The sequence below is a fragment of the Heterodontus francisci genome, chromosome 6, assembly GCF_036365525.1.
Source record: "Heterodontus francisci isolate sHetFra1 chromosome 6, sHetFra1.hap1, whole genome shotgun sequence".
Taxonomy (NCBI): Eukaryota; Metazoa; Chordata; class Chondrichthyes; order Heterodontiformes; family Heterodontidae; genus Heterodontus; species Heterodontus francisci.
The window spans coordinates 87,859,840-87,882,012 of record NC_090376.1 but is presented as its reverse complement, the minus strand read 5'-3'; the positions used below and the strand labels follow the sequence as shown (position 1 = coordinate 87,882,012).

The 22,173-nt window shown below is 41.7% G+C and overlaps 1 long non-coding RNA gene across 3 annotated transcripts in view; it reads left to right on the top strand.

Moving 5' to 3' along the window:
* Window positions 1-22,173, top strand: part of LOC137371424 (uncharacterized) — a 48,281-nt gene that overhangs the window by 14,210 nt on the left and 11,898 nt on the right. Inside the window, exons 3-5 of one of the 3 annotated variants that reach the window (XR_010975221.1) lie at window positions 9,929-10,002; window positions 15,818-19,476; window positions 20,328-21,270. This is a non-coding gene — a long non-coding RNA (uncharacterized lncRNA). The other 2 variants (XR_010975220.1, XR_010975219.1) reach the window with 2 other exon arrangements.

Genomic DNA, 22,173 nt, shown 5'->3' with positions numbered 1-22,173 from the left:
TCTGTTCAATTCCTCCTCCATTTCCTTACTTTCCATTATTAAGTCCCCAGTCTCACTCTCTAGATAAGCAACACTCACTTTACTTATTCTTTTCCTTTTTAAATACCTCTAGAAACTCTTACTATCCGTTTTCATATTTCTAGCTAGCTTTACTCGTACTCTAATTTCTCTCTCATTATTCTTTGCTATTTTTAATATTCTGTCCGATCTTCTCACCTGCCACTACTTTTTGCCAAATTCTTCAATTTTTCTTTCAATTTGATACTATCTTTAACTTCCTTCACTAGCCACAAATGGTGCGTCCTTCCCCTGGAGCCTTTCTTTCTCGCTGGAATGTATCTTTGCTGAACGTTATGAAATATTTCCTTAAATGTCTGCCACTGCACCTCTAATGACCTATTCCTTACTCTAATTTCCCAGTTTACTTTAGCCAGCTCCGTCCTCAAACCCTCATAATTAACCTTATTTCAGTTTAAAACACTAGTCTTAGATCCACTCTTTTCACCGGCAAACTGAATGCAAAATTCAATCATGTTGTAATCACTGCTTCTTTGGGGCACCTTTGCTATGAGGTCATTAATTAATCCTGTCTCATTACACATTACCAGACCTAGAGTAGCCTGCTCTCTGGCTGGTTCTGGAACATGCTGCTCTAAGAAACTGTCCTGAAAACACTCCATGAACTCATCTTCCAGGCTATCTTTGCCAATCTGATTCATCCAATCGATCTGCAGATTAAAATCACCCATGATTATCGTCATACCTTTCTCACAAGCCACCATTATTTCTTCCTGTAAACCTTGTCCTACAATGTGGTTACTGTTAGGGGCCGATAAACTACTCCCACAAGTTACTTCCGGCCTTTACTATTTCTTATCTCTATTCAAACTGATTCTACATCTTGATTTTTAAAACTAAAATCACCTCTTTCTATTGAACTAATTTCGTCCTTAATTAACAGAGCTACCCGTCCACCCTTTCCTAGTTTCCTGTCCTTCCAAAACATCATGTACCAATGAATATTCAGTTCCCAGCCTTTGTCATCTTGCAGCCATGTCTCTGTAATGGCTATCAGATCAGACGTATTTATTTCTATTTGAGCTATCAATTCATTTTTTGCTACGAATGATATGCGCATTCAAATACAAAGCCTTTAGTCGTCTTTTTACTGTTTACGCAACCTCTAGCCTTAGCTGCTTGCACACTCTTAACTTTCTACATTCTGTCCCTTCCTGCCATGCTCTAATTATTATTTCCCTTATTGTTACTTTGCTCTCTTGCCTTGTCCTCTCTTTAATTTCTCATATCTTCTTTCACTTGATCCCTCTCCCCGCTATTTAGCTTAAAGCCCTCTCAACCGCCCAATTTAAATGACTCACCGGCACTGGTCCCAGCACGGTTCAGGTGAATACCATCCTAACGGTACAGCTCCCACTTTCCCCAGTACTGGTGCTAGTACTTCATGAATCCAAACCCATTTCTCCCACACCAATCTTTGAGCCACGCATTTAACTATATAATCTTATTTATCCTACTCCAATTTGCTCATGGATCAGGTAATAATCTAGAGATTATTACTTTTGAGGTTCTGCTTTTTCAGTTAGCCCCAAGCTGTTCATACTCTTGATGTAGAACCTCTTTCTTAGTCCTACCTATGTCGTTGGTACGCATGCGGATCACGAAAACTGGATCATCCCCCTCCCACTGCAAGTTCCACTCCAGCCCTGAGACGATGTCTCAAACCCTTGCACCAGGTAAGGCAACAAAGCCTTCTGGACTCTCGCACTTGGCTGCAGAGAACTGTATCTATCCCACTGACTATACTGTCTCCTACCGCTTCCTGTACCATGGTGCTATGGTCAGTTTGCTCATCCACACTGCAGCCCTCACTCTCATCCACACAAGCTGAAAGAACAACAAACCTGTTGGACAATTTTAATGGCTGAGCCTCCTCCACTTCTGCCTTCTCAATCCCCTTACCTACCTCACTCGCAGTCACATCCTCCTGTCCCTGATCACTGACCAAATCAGAAGACCCTATCATAAGGGGTGTCACTGCCTTCTGGAACAATGCATCACAGTGTCTGTAGCTTGGCCACCAGCTCACTGACTCTGAACCAAAGCTCCTCGAGCTGCAGACACTTACTGCAGACGTGGTTGCTGTGAATCACACGGTGTCCATGAGTTCCCACATACTGCAGCTGCAACACGTCACCTGCCCTGTCATCCTTCGTGTATTTTAAGCAACTAATTAATAATTTGCTTAATTTTTTTTTAAATTAATGCCTCTCCTCGTCAGCACTTACTGCTTTAATTTAAACCTTGGTAAGACAATAAACCTTACCACTTAAAAATAAAACAGAACAGTAGACTCATCAGCTTACTTCCCTTCTGCTTGCCTCTCTTAATTAATTGTAGTTAATTATTAAGTAGCTGTATAAATTTTTATTTTTCTCTTTTCTAATTTCCAGATATTAACACAATTAACTCACACACACCCTACCAGCAGTGTACTAACCTAGCTATTTACAGATACTCCCTAACAGCAGTTACTCAACAACCAATCACCTTACTGCTTTCCTGTGATGTCACTGTTTGAATTTCTTTCAAACTCAGTCAGCAACGCTGACTCCTGAAGCTGTCTAGCTGCTCCCATGCATGTCTGACTCCTCTCAGCTCCCGAAGGTAAGTGAAGGCCCCGAGCCTGGCACTGTATTTATTCTCTCCCTGTTCAAGGTGCTCCCTCGCAAGTCTGACTCCTGAAGCTCCCAAAGTCATCAGAACATCAGAACATCAGTCTGAGATCTCCAGCCAGAGAGAGAACATCAAAATCCATCTTGAATTCCAGCACAAGGCTGAGAGGGAGAGATCTATTCCAGCTATGACAGTTGAACCCTAATGAGATAAGTTGGCTACAACTGCAGCAGAGAAATAAAAGACTGCCTTTTGAATAACTCTTCCAGCTGTGAAAATTGAACTAAGAAATACCTGCACCGTCTTCGAACTGAAGTGTTGAGTGCCAGGAGACTTCATCAACAGAGCAAGGGCAAGGCAATCAGTAAATGGGCCTGAAACTTTAAAATTTACCTTCCAAGAGGATCCCACAGGTTGTTTCCTGAAAGCAACAGACATCTTGAACACTTAACGCCTCTTACCTTTTACCTTATGACTATCTTTTCTTGAGTATTCACGGAGAGTGAATGTGTTGCGAACATTTTGGGTGATTATTGTTCAATAAATATGTAATCTTCTATTTAAGCTCATAAGAAAACCTGTCATTGGCTGTTTATTTGGACCACAAAACACAGGAGCAGAAACAATAATTTATATAAAATACTATCTATGCTCATTTGGGAGGTGACCAGTGGAAACCACCCATACCATTTCCCACCTGTCCGTAACAAATTGGGGACTGGAAGCTGGAATTCTGGACAATCAGGTTAAATGAGAGATTTGGAAAAGGTAAAATTTGACCTCTAAAAGTGTGGAAAATTAAACAAACATGTTTTCTTGTATTCTTATTTTCTTCTCTACAGGGCTAGAATCAAAACACATTGACTCATTTAATACTAAGGAGTTGATACAGCAGGGAGACAGATCCCATGACAAATTAAATTCATAAAATATTGAAGATTTAAAACTCCTAGCTGCCCGGGTGTGAGTCACTTTCAAGCAAAAGGCAAAGAAACTTGAAATAACAAAGGGTCTCGCCACCTGGAGCAGTACTAAGGAAAAACTGGCACCAGCTTTGGAAACTAGCTAACAACATTGTGCCTGACAACCCTATTGCTTTGAGAACACATTCACATTCCAAACCACAGAACGTAGTGAAGGAAAGTGTCAAATGTAGCGTTCAAGGACAAGATGTCTGTTAGAACAAACAGGCTTGGCAAGAGAAAAAAATTGACAAGTCCAGTTCTCAACCAAGTTACACAGTGACAAGATCAGGCCAAGTCAGTAGACCACCTGAACATTATGGAGACACTTGACTGAAAGACTTGAAAGTCATTGCCGCCGTAAATATTTCTCAAAACTGTTTTCTTTCATCATGTTCATAGTTTATCTTTTATGTATTTCCATTTTAGGAAAGGGGAATGTTGTGATACCACTTTAACAGTCTGAGTACTTCATACATCATCACAGGTCACTTTTACTGATTAAATGGAATTTAGCTTCTCAAACTGCCATGGTGGAATTTGAGCTCATGGGGGTGTATTTTACCAGCCCCCCGACGTCGGGGGTCGTGGTGGGTGGGGCCCGGAAAATGCCTCTGGGAGAGGCCCTCCACGGGCCTCGACCACCAGTAAGGCCCCACCCCACCCCAACAGCGAGGCCTCGTAGCGGCGCCCACGCCCCCCAACCGCTCGGCAATGGGAGCAGCATTTAAATATTTAAATGAATGTAAATTAATGAATTAATGACCTTCTGCTCCCGTTATCCTTCCCGCTGCCATATTCCGGTCGGTTGCCAGGACTCCTGCGCCTTTGAAACTCCATCAGGAGATCCGATGTGGAACACTGATGGGGGGTGGGAGGAGGTAGGTTTTCAGGGCAGGAGGGTGGGGGAGCAGGGTGAAACCTTTTTGATTGGTCTAGGAGGTGGTGGGAAGGGATAAAGTTCTAAGATCATAAACTTTGGGGGGAAAGGTTGGTATCGCAAGTTTTTTGAGGGGATAGAGGGCAAGTAATAAATTGTTTAGTCATTGGGGGTAGGAGAGGGGCTTGAAACTTTTATGAAAGTTTTTACTTAAAATTTATAATGCCTCTCACTTGAAAAATTCAAATTCAGTGGAAGGGTTTGAAGCCTTTTAAAAATTGCACAGACACAGTTGACAGGGACGGAACTCCCAACCTCTCACACATCATCGGGGGCTTCAGCCCATGTTCTCTAGATTATTAACTGAGGTCTCTGGAGAACTAGACCAGATTGTTGCTCTGGACATGTTTCGTGTTGAATCTCCTAAGCTTCATCCTTAGCTTGTTAAACACCATTCATTAAGTCTAAATGCTGTCTAGGTAATGTTCTGTCCACTTATCTATATTGTCCAACTCAATCTGTACTTTTGAAACCGCCTCTTCAAGATACAAACCACACAAGAGATAATACTCAAGACTTAGCCCTGATGCACAAAATCTATCTCATACTGCAATTGGTAAATTGACGCCAGAGACAGATTTGAAACTGAAGAGAAATTGCAATAAACACAGCAGTGCAATTGCAATTGTGAATTTTACTGTTCCACAAGAAGAAACATTAACGTAAGTTAAGGAATGACATAAAATAAGGCCCTGTGCACTACAATTGATAAACTCCATAAAAAATTGACTAAGAAAATATATCTAGTTAACTTCACTAACTTGAGCACATAAGCTTGCCAACAGTAAAGGAATTGGGGATTTGACTCTTTTATTGCTTAGCCTACAATACCATACAAGGGCATTTGGAATAATTGCAGGAGTTACAAAAGAATTTCTAATTTTTGTCTCACTCAAACTTTTCTTGAAATGAGTTATGCTACATTTGCCGATGCAAATTTGAATAAACTATTATTTTCAACATCCCTCAACAGCTGTGTTAGAAGAATTGAATATAAATAATGGCTTTTACAAAACATGAAGCTATCTTATGCTCAGTTTTCCTGTAAATGGGTATTTGGAAATGAAAAAAATGATTGAAGCTTATCTTCCTCTGCAATTATTCATAGAGCCTTCAGATTATTCCAGTGCCCAGAAACCTCTTATTTATTACTGGAATGTATGTGCTAACTATATGTGTCCAGTTCTGGGCATCACACTTTTGGAAGGATGTGAAGGCATTGGAGAGGGTGCAGAAAAGATTCACAAGATGGTTCTAGGGATAAGGAACTTCAGTTACTCCAGGAACTCCAGAGGACACCGATTTAAGGTGTTTGGTAAAAGAAGCAATGGCAACATAAGGAAAACTTTTTTTTCACAGTGAATGGTTATGATCTGGAATGCAATGCCTGAGAGTGTGGTGGAGGCAGTTTCAATGGTGGCTTTCAAAAGGGAATTGGCTAATTATCTGAATAGAAAAAATTTGCAGGGCCACGGGGAAAAGGAAGGCGAGTGGGACTAGGTGAGTTGCTCTTGCAGAGAGCTGGCACGGACACGATGGGCTGAATGGCCTCCTCTGTGCTGTAACCACTCTATGATTCTATGTTTCTATGAGTCTATATGTAACTTCAACTGTACAAGTGGTCTTCAATTCAAACTAATGTTTCCGTAATGGCTGCAAACTTAGATAAAGATCTGTCTGAAGCAATATTTACTACACTATTACATAATGTACCTTTTATACAGGTGCAGCACATTATCTGCAAGTCGGATAACAACAAGATGTAATCAGGCCATAATGTCATTAGATGGTTTAGAATGCAGATGCAATTTTTGATAGCGGTCATGAATGGAAGTGCATCATATTAAATGTTCATTTGAATGTTTTTTCTTGAAGAACTTTGAACAAAACAAAGCAAACAGATTTCTGAACAACAGTATTATTGTTTGTCCAGTGATGTCAAATTCTTTGGAGTACTACTGACAGGAACCACTTCCATGCTTAGCTTTGAATCTGCTAGTACAATGCCTCTGCCACTATTGACAAGGCAGTGAAATAAATTCCTTCATGCAAAATGACTGCAAAGAGTGATGGATATTGACAGTGTGTGCTGGCACTTTAAAATATGAGGGCAATTCTTACTCCTCCACCAGGCAGGAGTAATGGAATAGGGGACTTACACCATTCCCAATCTGACTGACTGTAATTTTAAATTGCAGGTAGCAAGGACACCCACCCAAGCGGATGGGGTCCTCCTTAATATGCAGATTGGGCCCAATCCACTATTTTCACCCAAGGCCTGAGCAGGGGAGCAGTACTGGTTTCCCAGCTAGGCAAAATCTGTCAGAACAGGTGTCAGTACCCGTGCCTGTGCCAGAAGAGGCCCAGTAAGGTAAGTTTTTTTTTTCAGGTTCCTTTGCAGGCCAGTAGGAGTGCTCCATTGGGCTTTGCCCTGACATCACCCTCTCCCTCCCAGAACTCTCCGCATCACTTACCTTGTGCCAAGAACCTTTCTTGTGGGGCTGGTGCCCACCAACTTCCCAGTCCTTTTGGTCAGAAAGCAGCATGTTAAAATTAGCTGAGCCATCTTGCTGCCACTCCTAAATTGGCACACTTTTTTTTTATTCGTTCATGGAATGTGGGCATTGCTGGCTAGGCAATTTATAGCCCATCACTAATTGCCCTTCAGAAGGTGGTGGTGAGCTGCCTTCTTGAACCTTGGGGTGTAGGTAAACCAACAGTGTTGTTAGGAAAGGAGTTCCAGGATTTTGACCCAGCAACAGTGAAGGAACGACGATATAGTTCCAAGTCAGGATGGTGTATGGCTTGGAGGGGAACTCGCAGGTGGTGGTGTTCCCATGCATCTGCTGCCCTTGTCCTTCTAGGTGGTAGAGGGCGCGAGTTTGGAAGGTGCTGTCGAAGGAGTTTTGGTGAGTTGTTGCAGTGCATCTTTTAGATGGTACGTTTGTTATGTTCCCACCCTGCACTAAAAATCAACTCTTGTGTCATTCAAAAAAGTGTTATGACCAGGTGAGAAATGTGTCGAGGGGTCTGTTACGATCTTCACCTGGTCTTATTGTGACAGAGTTTAATTTTAAACACACTGTGTTTTGAGCTCCCCTTTCTGTGAATCCTTGTTCACAGTTTTCTAATTGTAAGACAAATAAACCAATTCACACAGGCTTTGTCAGGTTTAAAGAAGAAAGATGAAATTTTATTCAAACTTAAATTCTAATACGGTTCACACTTTTGGATATATGACATGCCCACACTAGCAGGCATACGCGATACACACATGCAAATAGGGACAGAAAAGAGCAGAAGAAAAGACAGGTAGAACAGTTTGAGGCAATATCTTGTTACTGTTTCTCGAACTCACTGTAGTCCTCGACTGAAGATATGGTCTTGCATTTCATTGGGGCCCAGTATTTATCTTAAACCTTGTTGACGTAGGAGATTGTTCTCTCTTTGAGTTTACATGTCATCACAAGTACCATGGGAAAGAGATGGAGCAGGCAGACAGGAGAGGAGATGTTCTCAGTTCATGATCACAAAGCATTCTCAGTTCAAATCCTTTGTTGGAAGTTCAAATTCAAAAATTCCAGCCAGCTCGTCATGTGACTTAAGCTGGTTTGACCACTTCTGTGTATTGCGGAAGCAATTTCTGGCTCCCCATTGTTTCAATATTGTCTGGTACTATGCAAATGTCCTTCCGGTCAGGGCTTGCAATTTTAAGTTTTTGTTCATGTGGCGAAATAATGTGTGCCTCAGTCTTGGCAGGTGGGGGTTTGCCTGACAAAAAACATACCTTAAAAAAGAAAGACTTTGATTTATACAGTACCTTTCATTGCCTCAGAAGGTACCAAAATACTTCACAGCCAAAGAATAAGGTTTGAAATGCATTTTCTGTTGTTAAGGAGGTGAACATGGTAATCAATTTGCACACAGCAAGGTCCCACAAACAACAATGAGATTACAACCAGGTAATCTGCTTTGCTGGTGTTGTGTATGGGATAAATGTCAACCAGGACACCATGAAAATTTCATTGCACTTCTTTGGATAGTGCCATTTGATCTTTTAAGTCAGCCTGTTTTCGCAGATTAGGTTTCAATTTAACATCTCATTCAAAAGACAGCAAATCCAACAATGCAGCACTCCCTCAGTACTGAACTGAAATGTCAGCCGAGAAAATGTGGTCAATTCTTAAAATTATTAGCAAAAAACTCAGTGAACTGTGGCTGAAAAGACGCACATTTGATGTAATAGTAATTCATATGTCTTTTATGATTTGGGGCACTTTACAAGCCAAGGCAATTTCAAATGCCTACTATGTTTTTATTTGTTTAGAGATAGTACAGAGTGAGGTTCAGCTCTGGCAACCACCATTGCGATACTTATCAGTTGTGGGAACAAGGCAGATTACAAACTAATTGAAATATCAGCTGTGTTTACTTTTTAGTGACATACATCAAAGTAGGTCAAAATTTAGACCAAGCTAAATTAAATTAGCATCAGCCATGGTTCAGTTGGTTTACTTTTCCCTCAAAGTCAGAAGGTTGTTTGCTGAAGTCCCATTATTTATAGAAGAGTAGGGCAGTTGTCCTGGCCAATATTTATTTATCCCTTAACCAACAGATTATCTGGGCATTATCACATTGCTGTTTGTGAAAGATATCTGTGCACACATTGGCTGCCATTTTCCCTACAGGACCACAGTTCAAAACTTCATTGGTGGTAAAGTGCTTTAGCATGGCAAGGTCATGACAAGCACTATATAAATACAATTTCTTTATTTTCTTTCTTTAGACTAATTGATTATTCCTCCTGTTGACTGATAATTGCTAAGTCTTAGTGCATTTCAGCACCTTTTAAGTATGGATGTGGCTCATGATGATAATGTTAGAAAACTGAGAATTGGACATGCCAACTGGATCCGTGTTCTTGATGTGTCCTAAATAGCTTTGGACATCCTGATTTCAGTAACAAGTGCTTTCCAGTGAGGGAAAGAAATGAGGAACACTGTGGAAGTTGGGCTAGCCCACCAACTATAGCACAACTGATACGACTCGATTAATAAAGAGTTAATATAGGGAAAATGTGTAACAGATAAAGTTGGATTATTACAGGAAAGCATTGATTACTGAAAATATTTGTTAAACCATTTCCAAACTGCATGATAAAGTATTTATTACATAATTCCACTATACATCTTGCTCTTGTGTTTTGCAACATAAGCCCTTTGAAATCTAAAGAATGAGCAAGTGTTTTACAAACACATTAAGCTAACTAGGGATAGTGGATTCAGAGCATAAAGCTTTGTACAAAAAACATTGTATTTTTTTCTATTTTTAGATGCTTGATGAAGCTCCTGATTGAATAAAATCTCTCCAGTTTAGTATTGCATAATTCCAAAGATTCACTCACAGGTATGAATCAAATCCTCCTTTTAATTTCATTGCATGTCAAAGTTCATTAATCAGATGTTATGAGTTAAACGAAACATGATCTTTGAACTGATCCGAAATGTGGAATCATCAGAGTCCTGACGGCTCAGAGGTAAATTATTCATCTCTGACCCATACAGACCGAGGAAGGTCCTGGTGCAATCATTCATCTCTGTCAAATTAACATTGATGGGGTTGCTACAATCAACTACCAAAACAAATTGCATTTCTTTGGCACCTTTAATGTAATAAAACATCCCAAAGCACTTCACAGGAGCATTATCAGACAAAAATTAACAAGTCATATGAGATATTAGGACAGGTGGCCAAAAGCTTGATCAAAGAAGTACGTTTCAATGAGCGTCTTATAACAGGGGAGGTGGAGAGGCAGAGAGGTTTTGGGGGGGTACATTGGGGAGCTTAGAGCTTAGGCATTTGAAGGCACAGCTGCTAATGATGGAACAAATGAAATCGGTTGAAGCACCAATTTAGTGTATTGAAATCAAAGTGATTATTGACAACCCAGCCGGCAGCTGACGTTATCAGACTGCGCCAATCTGCGCACATGCACAGATTGGCTCCTGCTCTGCGCATGCGCTGTGTTCCGCATTGCCAGGACTGGTTGGCACATGTGCAGATGATATCATCGCGGAATGCGGGCAGAGTGGGGGTGGAGGAAGCAGGTAGAGCACGGCCCAAGATCTTGATGGTGACGGGTGCGCTCTCCTCCTTCCCGCCCTCTCGCTTGCCTCCCCGCCCACCCACCACTCCCCCGGCCCACTTACTATATCTCTCCTCCCACCCTCCCCCACTCCCCCGCCCCGGCCCACTCACTATCTCCCTCCCCGGCCTGCTCACTATCTCCCTCCGGCCATTCGGTGCTGCCATGTGTTTAGGTTGCCTTTGTGTGATTATTTGAGCAGCGCCATCTTTAGTCCTGGCAGCTGTCTGACTTCGCAGACTGTGACGTGTTAGTAGCAGAGGCTGCATTTGCGCACGTGCCACTGCAGGGTCACCTAGAGGTCACGTTGTCAGCAAACGCAGCCTATTGAAATAGCTGAGCATTTTGTATACTGCCACTCTGTTGGGGAGGTGTAAATAAAGTTTGTTCAGCAATGGTTGCTTGCACTGTTCGACTCATGTTAGACAAACTCAGTGAATACACAACTGAAAAATGGCAAAGAGATGGGATATCTTTTTTTTACAATTCATTCAAGAGATTACTGTCTGAAGAACATTGTGACGCACGTTTTGAAACTCCCAAAGTCAATTTGGGGAACTTTGGGTGATTTGAAAGATTGCTGCAGGTGTGTCTGCACATCATGTTCAGGTACAACTAAGTGAGTCAGCACAGTGCGTAATTGAAAAAAGGGCACTGAAGACATATTTTGGGGCAATGGGGGAATTCAACCCGAACAAAGAGGACCTGCGTAATTATGAACAACATTTACACATTTGGCTGAAAGCTAACAAAATAGGAGATGAGGATAAAGTAAATGTTTTCCTCACCATGATGGGGCCAAATGCTTTTGATGTGGTGTCCAACTAATGATGCCTGCAAGACCCCAGGACTATGGACTAGACTGAAATCAATGAGATTCTGGACTCATATTATCGCTCAACAAAGAATGAAATGGCACTGAGAGTTCATTCCATGAAAGGAAGCAGTTGTCAAGTGAGACTGTGGCAGATTCTATTCTTGAATAAAAAAACTCTTTTGCACTGCGGTATGGTGCGAACTTAGAAGTTAACCTTAGAGACACGATGTTTGGGGGTCTAAAGAGCAACAAAGTCCAGGCCATTGAGTAAAGACAATAAGCTGTCATTTAAGGAGGCCTGTGATGAGGCCTCAGCCATGGAAATGGTGGGAAGAGATAGTTGTAGATTACAAGGAAGTTCTTTTGTTGAGTCGGCAGGGGAGGTCCACTGGATTTCAGTGGGAACCAGGCCATGGCAGCCAAGACCACAGACTCAGAGTCAGAAATTTAGATGCTACCATTACCATGATAGCCACCAACCATCTAAATGCCCACATTTCCAGTCAAAATGCTACATCTGTGGGGAGGTCCAGGATAATGTCCTAGACCCAACCATCTTCAGCTACTTCATCAATGACCTTCCCTCCATCATAATGTCAGAAGTGGGGATGTTCACTGATGATTGCATAATGTTCACTATCATTCACGACGCCTCAGATACTAAAGCAGTCCAGTCCACGCAGCAAGACCTGGACACCATTCAAGCTTGGGCTGATAAGTGGCAAGTTACATTCATGCCACACAAGTGCCAGGCAATGACCATCTCTAACAAGAGGGAATCCAACCATCTCCCCTTGACATTTAATAGATTACCCATCGCTGAATCCCCCACTATCAACATCCTGGCGGTTGACCGGAAATTGAAGTGCACCAGTGATATAAGTACTGTGGCTACAAGAGCAGGTCAGAGGCTAGGAATTCTGCGGTGAATAACTCACTCCTGACTCCCAAAGCCCATCCACCATCTACAAAGCACAAGTCAGGAGTGTGATGGAATATTCTCCACTTGCCTGGATGGGTGCAGCTCCAACAGCACTCAAGTGTGTACCATCCACACGATGCACTGGAGCAATTCACCAAGTTCCTTTAGCAACACCTTCCAAACCAAAGACCTCTAACACCTAGAAGGACAAGGGCAGCAGATGCATGGGAACACCACCACCTGCAAGTTTCCCTCCAAACCACGCATCATCTTGATTTCGAACTATATCGCCGTTCCTTCACTGTCGCTGGGTCAAAATCCTGGAACTTCCTTCCCAACAATAGTGGTTCAAGAAGGCAGCTCACGACCATCTTCTCAAGGGAAATTAGTGATAGCCAGCAATGCCCACATCCCATGAAAGAATAAAAAAAATTATCCAGATGGCATGCAGGAGTAGAGGAAACAGTAATGCTCCAGGTCGTGGTAAAGTTCCAGGTCGAGGTCATGGTAGATATCAAACTCGTTCAGGAGCCTGGAAGTCATCAAATGGGCACATGATAGGAAACAGAAGTTAACCGAGCAGGAAGATTAAAGGTTGTACTCAGTCAGAGTGCAAGGAAAACAGTACATGGAAGATGAGAGAAAAGGGGCTGAAGGTATAATTCCAGTAAAATAAAAGAAGAGCACAGAAAGTTCCTAAGTCACATTCCCTTATGCAAAACTGGTGTGAAACTGACTAGTTATTCCAATATCAATATTCCAGTGTGAGGTGAAGTTAGTGTTCAGATGGAATATGATGATGCATACCAGTACTTGCCATGGGAAGTAGTAGGAAGGAACAAAGTCTCCCTGATGGGAAGAAATTGGCTGAAGAACATATGGTTAAACTGGGCCAAGTTATTTACAGTAGGGGTCAGTAAGAGTACCTCTGATAATGAGGAAGTGCTAAGAGAGCACAAAGTGGTCTTTGAGCAAGGAGGACCAAATGCTCCAACCAAGGTTCCTTTCATTCCATGGTAAAGCACAAGAAAACCATGGGAATGAATACATTTCAATTTCTTTGAAGTGGAAGGGAAAGAGTATTTTGTTTCAGTCGACAGCTATAGCAAGTGGATAAATGTTGAGTTTATGCCCAGTACCCCAAGTGCCAAAACTATTGAGGTTTTAAGAAGTTGATTTGCAATTTATGGGTTGCCAGAAGTTTGGTGTCAGATAATGGTCCACAGTTTGTGACAGAAGAGTTTGAAATATTTCTGAATAAGAATGGAGTCAAACATTCCATTACCACAATAGCTCCTAGCATCAAATGGTGCTTCAGAAAGAAATCTACAAATTGTGAAGAGGTCTTTGCAGAAATATTTGCTAAGTGACAAGCAAGGCTGTAATTTACACATTTCAGGCAAGATGCAGGCTAGACAATTTTCTGTTGTCTTACAGAATAACCCTACATTCTACAATAGGTTGTTCACCTTCCGAGTTAGTGTTTAAACATGCTCCTAGGACAAATTTTAGTTTGCTTAAGCCTGACGTCAATGGCAAAGTAAAAGAAAAACAAGACAGAGTGGAGCTGAGTCACGATACATGAGGCATGAAACTAAGAGAGCTCAGTGGTATTCGAACGTCATGGTGAAAAACCACTGAGGTGATAAGGAGAAGTATGTGTTGGGAGTGGTTGTAAAATGACTAGGTGCATTCATATATCTAGTGAAAATTGGAGAGAGACCCCATCAGTGTCATTGAGATCATTTGCTTGAAAGAAGAAATCTGACAAAGGGAAAGTGTGAGAAACATCCTGCAGGCCAAATTCCTATTGTCCCAAGTGAAAGTCAGAAAGAAAGGGCAAGTCAAAGAGAAGCTATAAGTTTGCCAGTATCACAGAATCCACCAGTACAGCAAAGTGAGTCAGGGTCTCTGATTAAGTCTAATCAATCAATTTTACAGTCCCAACCATTAAGTGGAGTTGGTAGTCAAAGTCAAAGTTCAGAGTTGAGATGTTGAGAGAGCAGAGTCAAGTTAATGGAAATGGAAGAAGATACCCAAACAGAAAAAGAATGAAGCCAGATAGGTTAATTGAAAGTATGTAGAAGGGAAGAAGAAATAAATTGTTCTTTTCATACTTCTTGTCAAATGATAATTTTCTTAAAGACATACTGGTATTAAGGGGAAAAAGTTATAATGTAAATTACACTGGCAATATTGGCCATATATGTTTTAATTGGGATAAAAATAACAACAAGCATGCAACTCAACCTGTTAAATTTCAGGTACTGCTATTGTGTTCTGGAAAATTATGTACATTAACCATTTTACATTTAATGTATAAGTTGTTTTTTTAAATGGGGAGGGAGTGTAGTGTACTGAAATAGTTAAGCATTTTGTATACTGTGTCTTTGCTGTCCTCTCTGTTGTTCAACAATGGCTGCATACACTGTGAGACCTCAGTGAGTACGGGAATGAAAAATCAGCACTATATTAGGTACCTACTGGAAGTGCACAGATGTGAACAATGGGTAAGGCCAAGGATTGGTTTAGCTGTGATGTCCACTGTTGCTTGCGAACACTCACTGGGAAGGCTTACACTTAAATCATGGCCACCTGCGCACAGCACCAAAGTAAGATGGAGAGAGGGCACATGGCGGGGTGGGGGGGCACGGTCTCTGCTCCTACTTGGTGTGCAAAATCCAGAGAACGTCAGCCATGAGCATCTGAGCAGTCAGAGCAAGGGAAAGAGGAGCCTGCTCCCAGCTCTGCTGAAACCATGGAGGAAGCACCACATAGGAGTAATAGGAAAAGGAAGAGAAAAGCTTTGTAGTTTCCCAAAAGGAAATCACATGTCAAGTGGCCTTCAGCCTTAAGGAAAATGATATCGCAATAGTAAATATTGATTAATTGGAGTCTGAGAGAGGGTGGAAATGCTGGGGGCTGGGGACAGTCATAGTGGGTTCAGAATTGGTGTGCCACATGGCTCTCCTGCCTCAGATATGTCCATCCTGTGCATCCCTGCCAGCTAAGTTTGTAGATTGCAGGTACCCTGGCCACATCAGTCTCCTTCAGTTGCTTTTCCTGTCATTCCCCCTCTTCGTCCCCCTCCAATGATGCAGAACAGTTGTCACCTTCCTCCTCAATCAGCATCAGTAGAACAGATTATCTGGTCATTATCACATTGCTGTTTGTGAGAGTTTGCTGTTTGCAAATTAACTGCTGTGTTCCCTACATTACAGCAGTGACTACACTTCAAAAAAATAGGACTTGATTGGCTGCAAAGTGCTTTGAGACATCTGGTGGTTGTGAAAGGTATTACATAAATGCAAGTCTTCCTTTCCTCTTTTTTATGCAGCTCCAGTCCTCGTTGCTGTAACATGTTGTGCAAGATAAAGCAAGCAACTATCATTCGGGACACCCTTATTACTACATACTGAAGGGCAACTCCCAGCTCTGTCTAGGCACCTGAATCACATTTTCAGCATCCCAATGGCTTGGTGACAAGTGGCAATGCGTGCCTACCTGGTCCACTTGGCAGGAGTTCTTGTTCCAGGAGGTTGCAAATGTCAGCAATGACTTGTAGGCCGCCGGCTTCAAAGTGCGCCACCGCAATGTGTGGGGCGCGAATAAAATTCAGCCCCTTATGTCTTCTTAACAGATTACTTTCCAACCTATCTTTGTGTCCTCAGCAAATATAGCAACCATTACTTCTGTCCCTTCATCCAAGACATTGATATAGATATAGAGTGCCCTGTGGCACTCCATTGAGGTGGCACCTTGTCAAATGCTTTCTGGAAATCCACGTACACCACATCTACAGGTTCCCCTTTATCCATGTTGCTTGTCACTTCCTCAAACAACTCTAATAAATTAGTTAACCATGATTTCCCTTTCACAAAACCATGTTGACTCTGCCTGATTGCATTGAGATTTTCTAAATGACGTGCTATAACCTCCTTACTAATAAATTCCAGCAGTTTCCGTATGACAGATGTTAAGCTAACTGGCCAGTAGTTTCCTGCTTTCTGTCTTCCTCCTTTCTTGAATAGCAGAGCTACATTTGCTATCTTCCAATCTGATGGACCTTTGCAGAATCTAGGTAATTTTGGAAAATTAAAACCAATGCATCCACTATCTCAGCAGCCACTTCCCTAGGATGGAGTCCATCAGGACCTGGGGACTTGTCAGCTTTTAGTTCTAATAATTTTCTCAGTACACTTTCCCTGGTGATGGTGATTTTTTTAAGTTCCTCCATCCCTTTCAACTCTTGATTTACAATTATTTTTGGGATGTTATTTGTATCCTCAACAGTGAAGACAGATGCAAAAATCTGTTCAATTCCTCCTCCATTTCCTTACTTTCCATTATTAAGTCCCCAGTCTCACTCTCTAGATAAGCAACACTCACTTTACTTATTCTTTTCCTTTTTAAATACCTCTAGAAACTCTTACTATCCGTTTTCATATTTCTAGCTAGCTTTACTCGTACTCTAATTTCTCTCTCATTATTCTTTGCTATTTTTAATATTCTGTCCGATCTTCTCACCTGCCATTACTTTTTGCCAAATTCTTCAATTTTTCTTTCAATTTGATACTATCTTTAACTTCCTTCACTAGCCACAAATGGTGCGTCCTTCCCCTGGAGCCTTTCTTTCTCGCTGGAATGTATCTTTGCTGAACGTTATGAAATATTTCCTTAAATGTCTGCCACTGCACCTCTAATGACCTATTCCTTACTCTAATTTCCCAGTTTACTTTAGCCAGCTCCGTCCTCAAACCCTCATAATTAACCTTATTTCAGTTTAAAACACTAGTCTTAGATCCACTCTTTTCACCGGCAAACTGAATGCAAAATTCAATCATGTTGTAATCACTGCTTCTTTGGGGCACCTTTGCTATGAGGTCATTAATTAATCCTGTCTCATTACACATTACCAGACCTAGAGTAGCCTGCTCTCTGGCTGGTTCTGGAACATGCTGCTCTAAAAAACTGTCCTGAAAACACTCCATGAACTCATCTTCCAGGCCATCTTTGCCAATCTGATTCATCCAATCGATCTGCAGATTAAAATCACCCATGATTATCGTCATACCTTTCTCACAAGCCACCATTATTTCTTCCTGTAAACCTTGTCCTACAATGTGGTTACTGTTAGGGGCCGATAAACTACTCCCACAAGTTACTTCCGGCCTTTACTATTTCTTATCTCTATTCAAACTGATTCTACATCTTGATTTTTAAAACTAAAATCACCTCTTTCTATTGAACTAATTTCGTCCTTAATTAACAGAGCTACCCGTCCACCCTTTCCTAGTTTCCTGTCCTTCCAAAACATCATGTACCAATGAATATTCAGTTCCCAGCCTTTGTCATCTTGCAGCCATGTCTCTGTAATGGCTATCAGATCAGACGTATTTATTTCTATTTGAGCTATCAATTCATTTTTTGCTACGAATGATATGCGCATTCAAATACAAAGCCTTTAGTCGTCTTTTTACTGTTTACGCAACCTCTAGCCTTAGCTGCTTGCACACTCTTAACTTTCTACATTCTGTCCCTTCCTGCCATGCTCTAATTATTATTTCCCTTATTGTTACTTTGCTCTCTTGCCTTGTCCTCTCTTTAATTTCTCATATCTTCTTTCACTTGATCCCTCTCCCCGTTATTTAGCTTAAAGCCCTCTCAACCGCCCAATTTAAATGACTCACCGGCACTGGTCCCAGCACGGTTCAGGTGAATACCATCCTAACGGTACAGCTCCCACTTTCCCCAGTACTGGTGCTAGTACTTCATGAATCCAAACCCATTTCTCCCACACCAATCTTTGAGCCACGCATTTAACTATATAATCTTATTTATCCTACTCCAATTTGCTCATGGATCAGGTAATAATCTAGAGATTATTACTTTTGAGGTTCTGCTTTTTCAGTTAGCCCCAAGCTGTTCATACTCTTGATGTAGAACCTCTTTCTTAGTCCTACCTATGTCGTTGGTACGCATGCGGATCACGAAAACTGGATCATCCCCCTCCCACTGCAAGTTCCTCTCCAGCCCTGAGACGATGTCTCAAACCCTTGCACCAGGTAAGGCAACAAAGCCTTCTGGACTCTCGCACTTGGCTGCAGAGAACTGTATCTATCCCACTGACTATACTGTCTCCTACCGCTTCCTGTACCATGGTGCTATGGTCAGTTTGCTCATCCACACTGCAGCCCTCACTCTCATCCACACAAGCTGAAAGAACAACAAACCTGTTGGACAATTTTAATGGCTGAGCCTCCTCCACTTCTGCCTTCTCAATCCCCTTACCTACCTCACTCGCAGTCACATCCTCCTGTCCCTGATCACTGACCAAATCAGAAGACCCTATCATAAGGGGTGTCACTGCCTTCTGGAACAATGCATCACAGTGTCTGTAGCTTGGCCACCAGCTCACTGACTCTGAACCAAAGCTCCTCGAGCTGCAGACACTTACTGCAAACGTGGTTGCTGTGAATCACACGGTGTCCATGAGTTCCCACATACTGCAGCTGCAACACGTCACCTGCCCTGTCATCCTTCGTGTATTTTAAGTAACTAATTAATAATTTGCTTAATTTTTTTTTAAATTAATGCCTCTCCTCGTCAGCACTTACTGCTTTAATTTAAACCTTGGTAAGACAATAAACCTTACCACTTAAAAATAAAACAGAACAGTAGACTCATCAGCTTACTTCCCTTCTGCTTGCCTCTCTTAATTAATTGTAGTTAATTATTAAGTAGCTGTATAAATTTTTATTTTTCTCTTTTCTAATTTCCAGATATTAACACAATTAACTCACACACACCCTACCAGCAGTGTACTAACCTAACTATTTACAGATACTCCCTAACAGCAGTTACTCAACAACCAATCACCTTACTGCTTTCCTGTGATGTCTCTGTTTGAATTTCTTTCAAACTCAGTCAGCAACGCTGACTCCTGAAGCTGTCTAGCTGCTCCCATGCATGTCTGACTCCTCTCAGCTCCCGAAGGTAAGTGAAGGCCCCGAGCCTGGCACTGTATTTATTCTCTCCCTGTTCAAGGTGCTCCCTCGCAAGTCTGACTCCTGAAGCTCCCAAAGTCATCAGAACATCAGAACATCAGTCTGAGATCTCCAGCCAGAGAGAGAACATCAAAATCCATCTTGAATTCCAGCACAAGGCTGAGAGGGAGAGATCTATTCCAGCTATGACAGTTGAACCCTAATGAGATAAGTTGGCTACAACTGCAGCAGAGAAATAAAAGACTGCCTTTTGAATAACTCTTCCAGCTGTGAAAATTGAACTAAGAAATACCTGCACCGTCTTCGAACTGAAGTGTTGAGTGCCAGGAGACTTCATCAACAGAGCAAGGGCAAGGCAATCAGCAAATAGGCCTGAAACTTTAAAATTTACCTTCCAAGAGGATCCCACAGGTTGTTTCCTGAAAGCAACAGACATCTTGAACACTTAACGCCTCTTACCTTTTACCTTATGACTATCTGTTCTTGAGTATTCACGGAGAGTGAATGTGTTGCGAACATTTTGGGTGATTATTGTTCAATAAATATGTAATCTTCTATTTAAGCTCATAAGAAAACCTGTCATTGGCTGTTTATTTGGACCACAAAACACAGGAGCAGAAACAATAATTTATATAAAATACTATCTATGCTCATTTGGGAGGTGACCAGTGGAAACCACCCATACCATTTCCCACCTGTCCGTAACAAATTGGGGACTGGAAGCTGGAATTCTGGACAATCAGGTTAAATGAAAGATTTGGAAAAGGTAAAATTTGACCTCTAAAAGTGTGGAAAATTAAACAAACATGTTTTCTTGTATTCTTATTTTCTTCTCTACAGGGCTAGAATCAAAACACATTGACTCATTTAATACTAAGGAGTTGATACAGCAGGGAGACAGATCCCATGACAAATTAAATTCATAAAATATTGAAGATTTAAAACTCCTAGCTGCCCGGGTGTGAGTCACTTTCAAGCAAAAGGCAAAGAAACTTGAAATAACAAAGGGTCTCGCCACCTGGAGCAGTACTAAGGAAAAACTGGCACCAGCTTTGGAAACTAGCTAACAACATTGTGCCTGACAACCCTATTGCTTTGAGAACACATTCACATTCCAAACCACAGAACGTAGTGAAGGAAAGTGTCAAATGTAGCGTTCAAGGACAAGATGTCTGTTAGAACAAACAGGCTGGACAAGAGAAAAAAATTGACAAGTCCAGTTCTCAACCAAGTTACACAGTGACAAGATCAGGCCAAGTCAGTAGACCACCTGAACATTATGGAGACACTTGACTGAAAGACTTGAAAGTCATTGCCGCCGTAAATATTTCTCAAAACTGTTTTCTTTCATCATGTTCATAGTTTATCTTTTATGTATTTCCATTTTAGGAAAGGGGAATGTTGTGATACCACTTTAACAGTCTGAGTACTTCATACATCATCACAGGTCACTTTTACTGATTAAATGGAATTTAGCTTCTCAAACTGCCATGGTGGAATTTGAGCTCATGGGGGTGTATTTTACCAGCCCCCCGACGTCGGGGGTCGTGGTGGGTGGGGCCCGGAAAATGCCTCTGGGAGAGGCCCTCCACGGGCCTCGACCACCAGTAAGGCCCCACCCCACCCCAACAGCGAGGCCTCGTAGCGACGCCCACGCCCCCCAACCGCTCGGCAATGGGAGCATCATTTAAATATTTAAATGAATGTAAATTAATGAATTAATGACCTTCTGCTCCCGTTATCCTTCCCGCTGCCATATTCCGGTCGGTAGCCAGGACTCCTGCGCCTTTGAAACTCCATCAGGAGATCCGATGTGGAACACTGATGGGGGGTGGGAGGAGGTAGGTTTTCAGGGCAGGAGGGTGGGGGAGCAGGGTGAAACCTTTTTGATTGGTCTAGGAGGTGGTGGGAAGGGATAAAGTTCAAAGATCATAAACTTTGGGGGGAAAGGTTGGGATCGCAAGTTTTTTGAGGGGATAGAGGGCAAGTAATAAATTGTTTAGTCATTGGGGGTAGGAGAGGGGCTTGAAACTTTTATGAAAGTTTTTACTTAAAATTTATAATGCCTCTCACTTGAAAAATTCAAATTCAGTGGAAGGGTTTGAAGCCTTTTAAAAATTGCACAGACACAGTTGACAGGGACGGAACTCCCAACCTCTCACACATCATCGGGGGCTTCAGCCCATGTTCTCTAGATTATTAACTGAGGTCTCTGGAGAACTAGACCAGATTGTTGCTCTGGACATGTTTCGTGTTGAATCTCCTAAGCTTCATCCTTAGCTTGTTAAACACCATTCATTAAGTCTAAATGCTGTCTAGGTAATGTTCTGTCCACTTATCTATATTGTCCAACTCAATCTGTACTTTTGAAACCGCCTCTTCAAGATACAAACCACACAAGAGATAATACTCAAGACTTAGCCCTGATGCACAAAATCTATCTCATACTGCAATTGGTAAATTGACGCCAGAGACAGATTTGAAACTGAAGAGAAATTGCAATAAACACAGCAGTGCAATTGCAATTGTGAATTTTACTGTTCTACAAGAAGAAACATTAACGTAAGTTAAGGAATGACATAAAATAAGGCCCTGTGCACTACAATTGATTAACTCCATAAAAAATTGACTAAGAAAATATATCTAGTTAACTTCACTAACTTGAGCACATAAGCTTGCCAACACT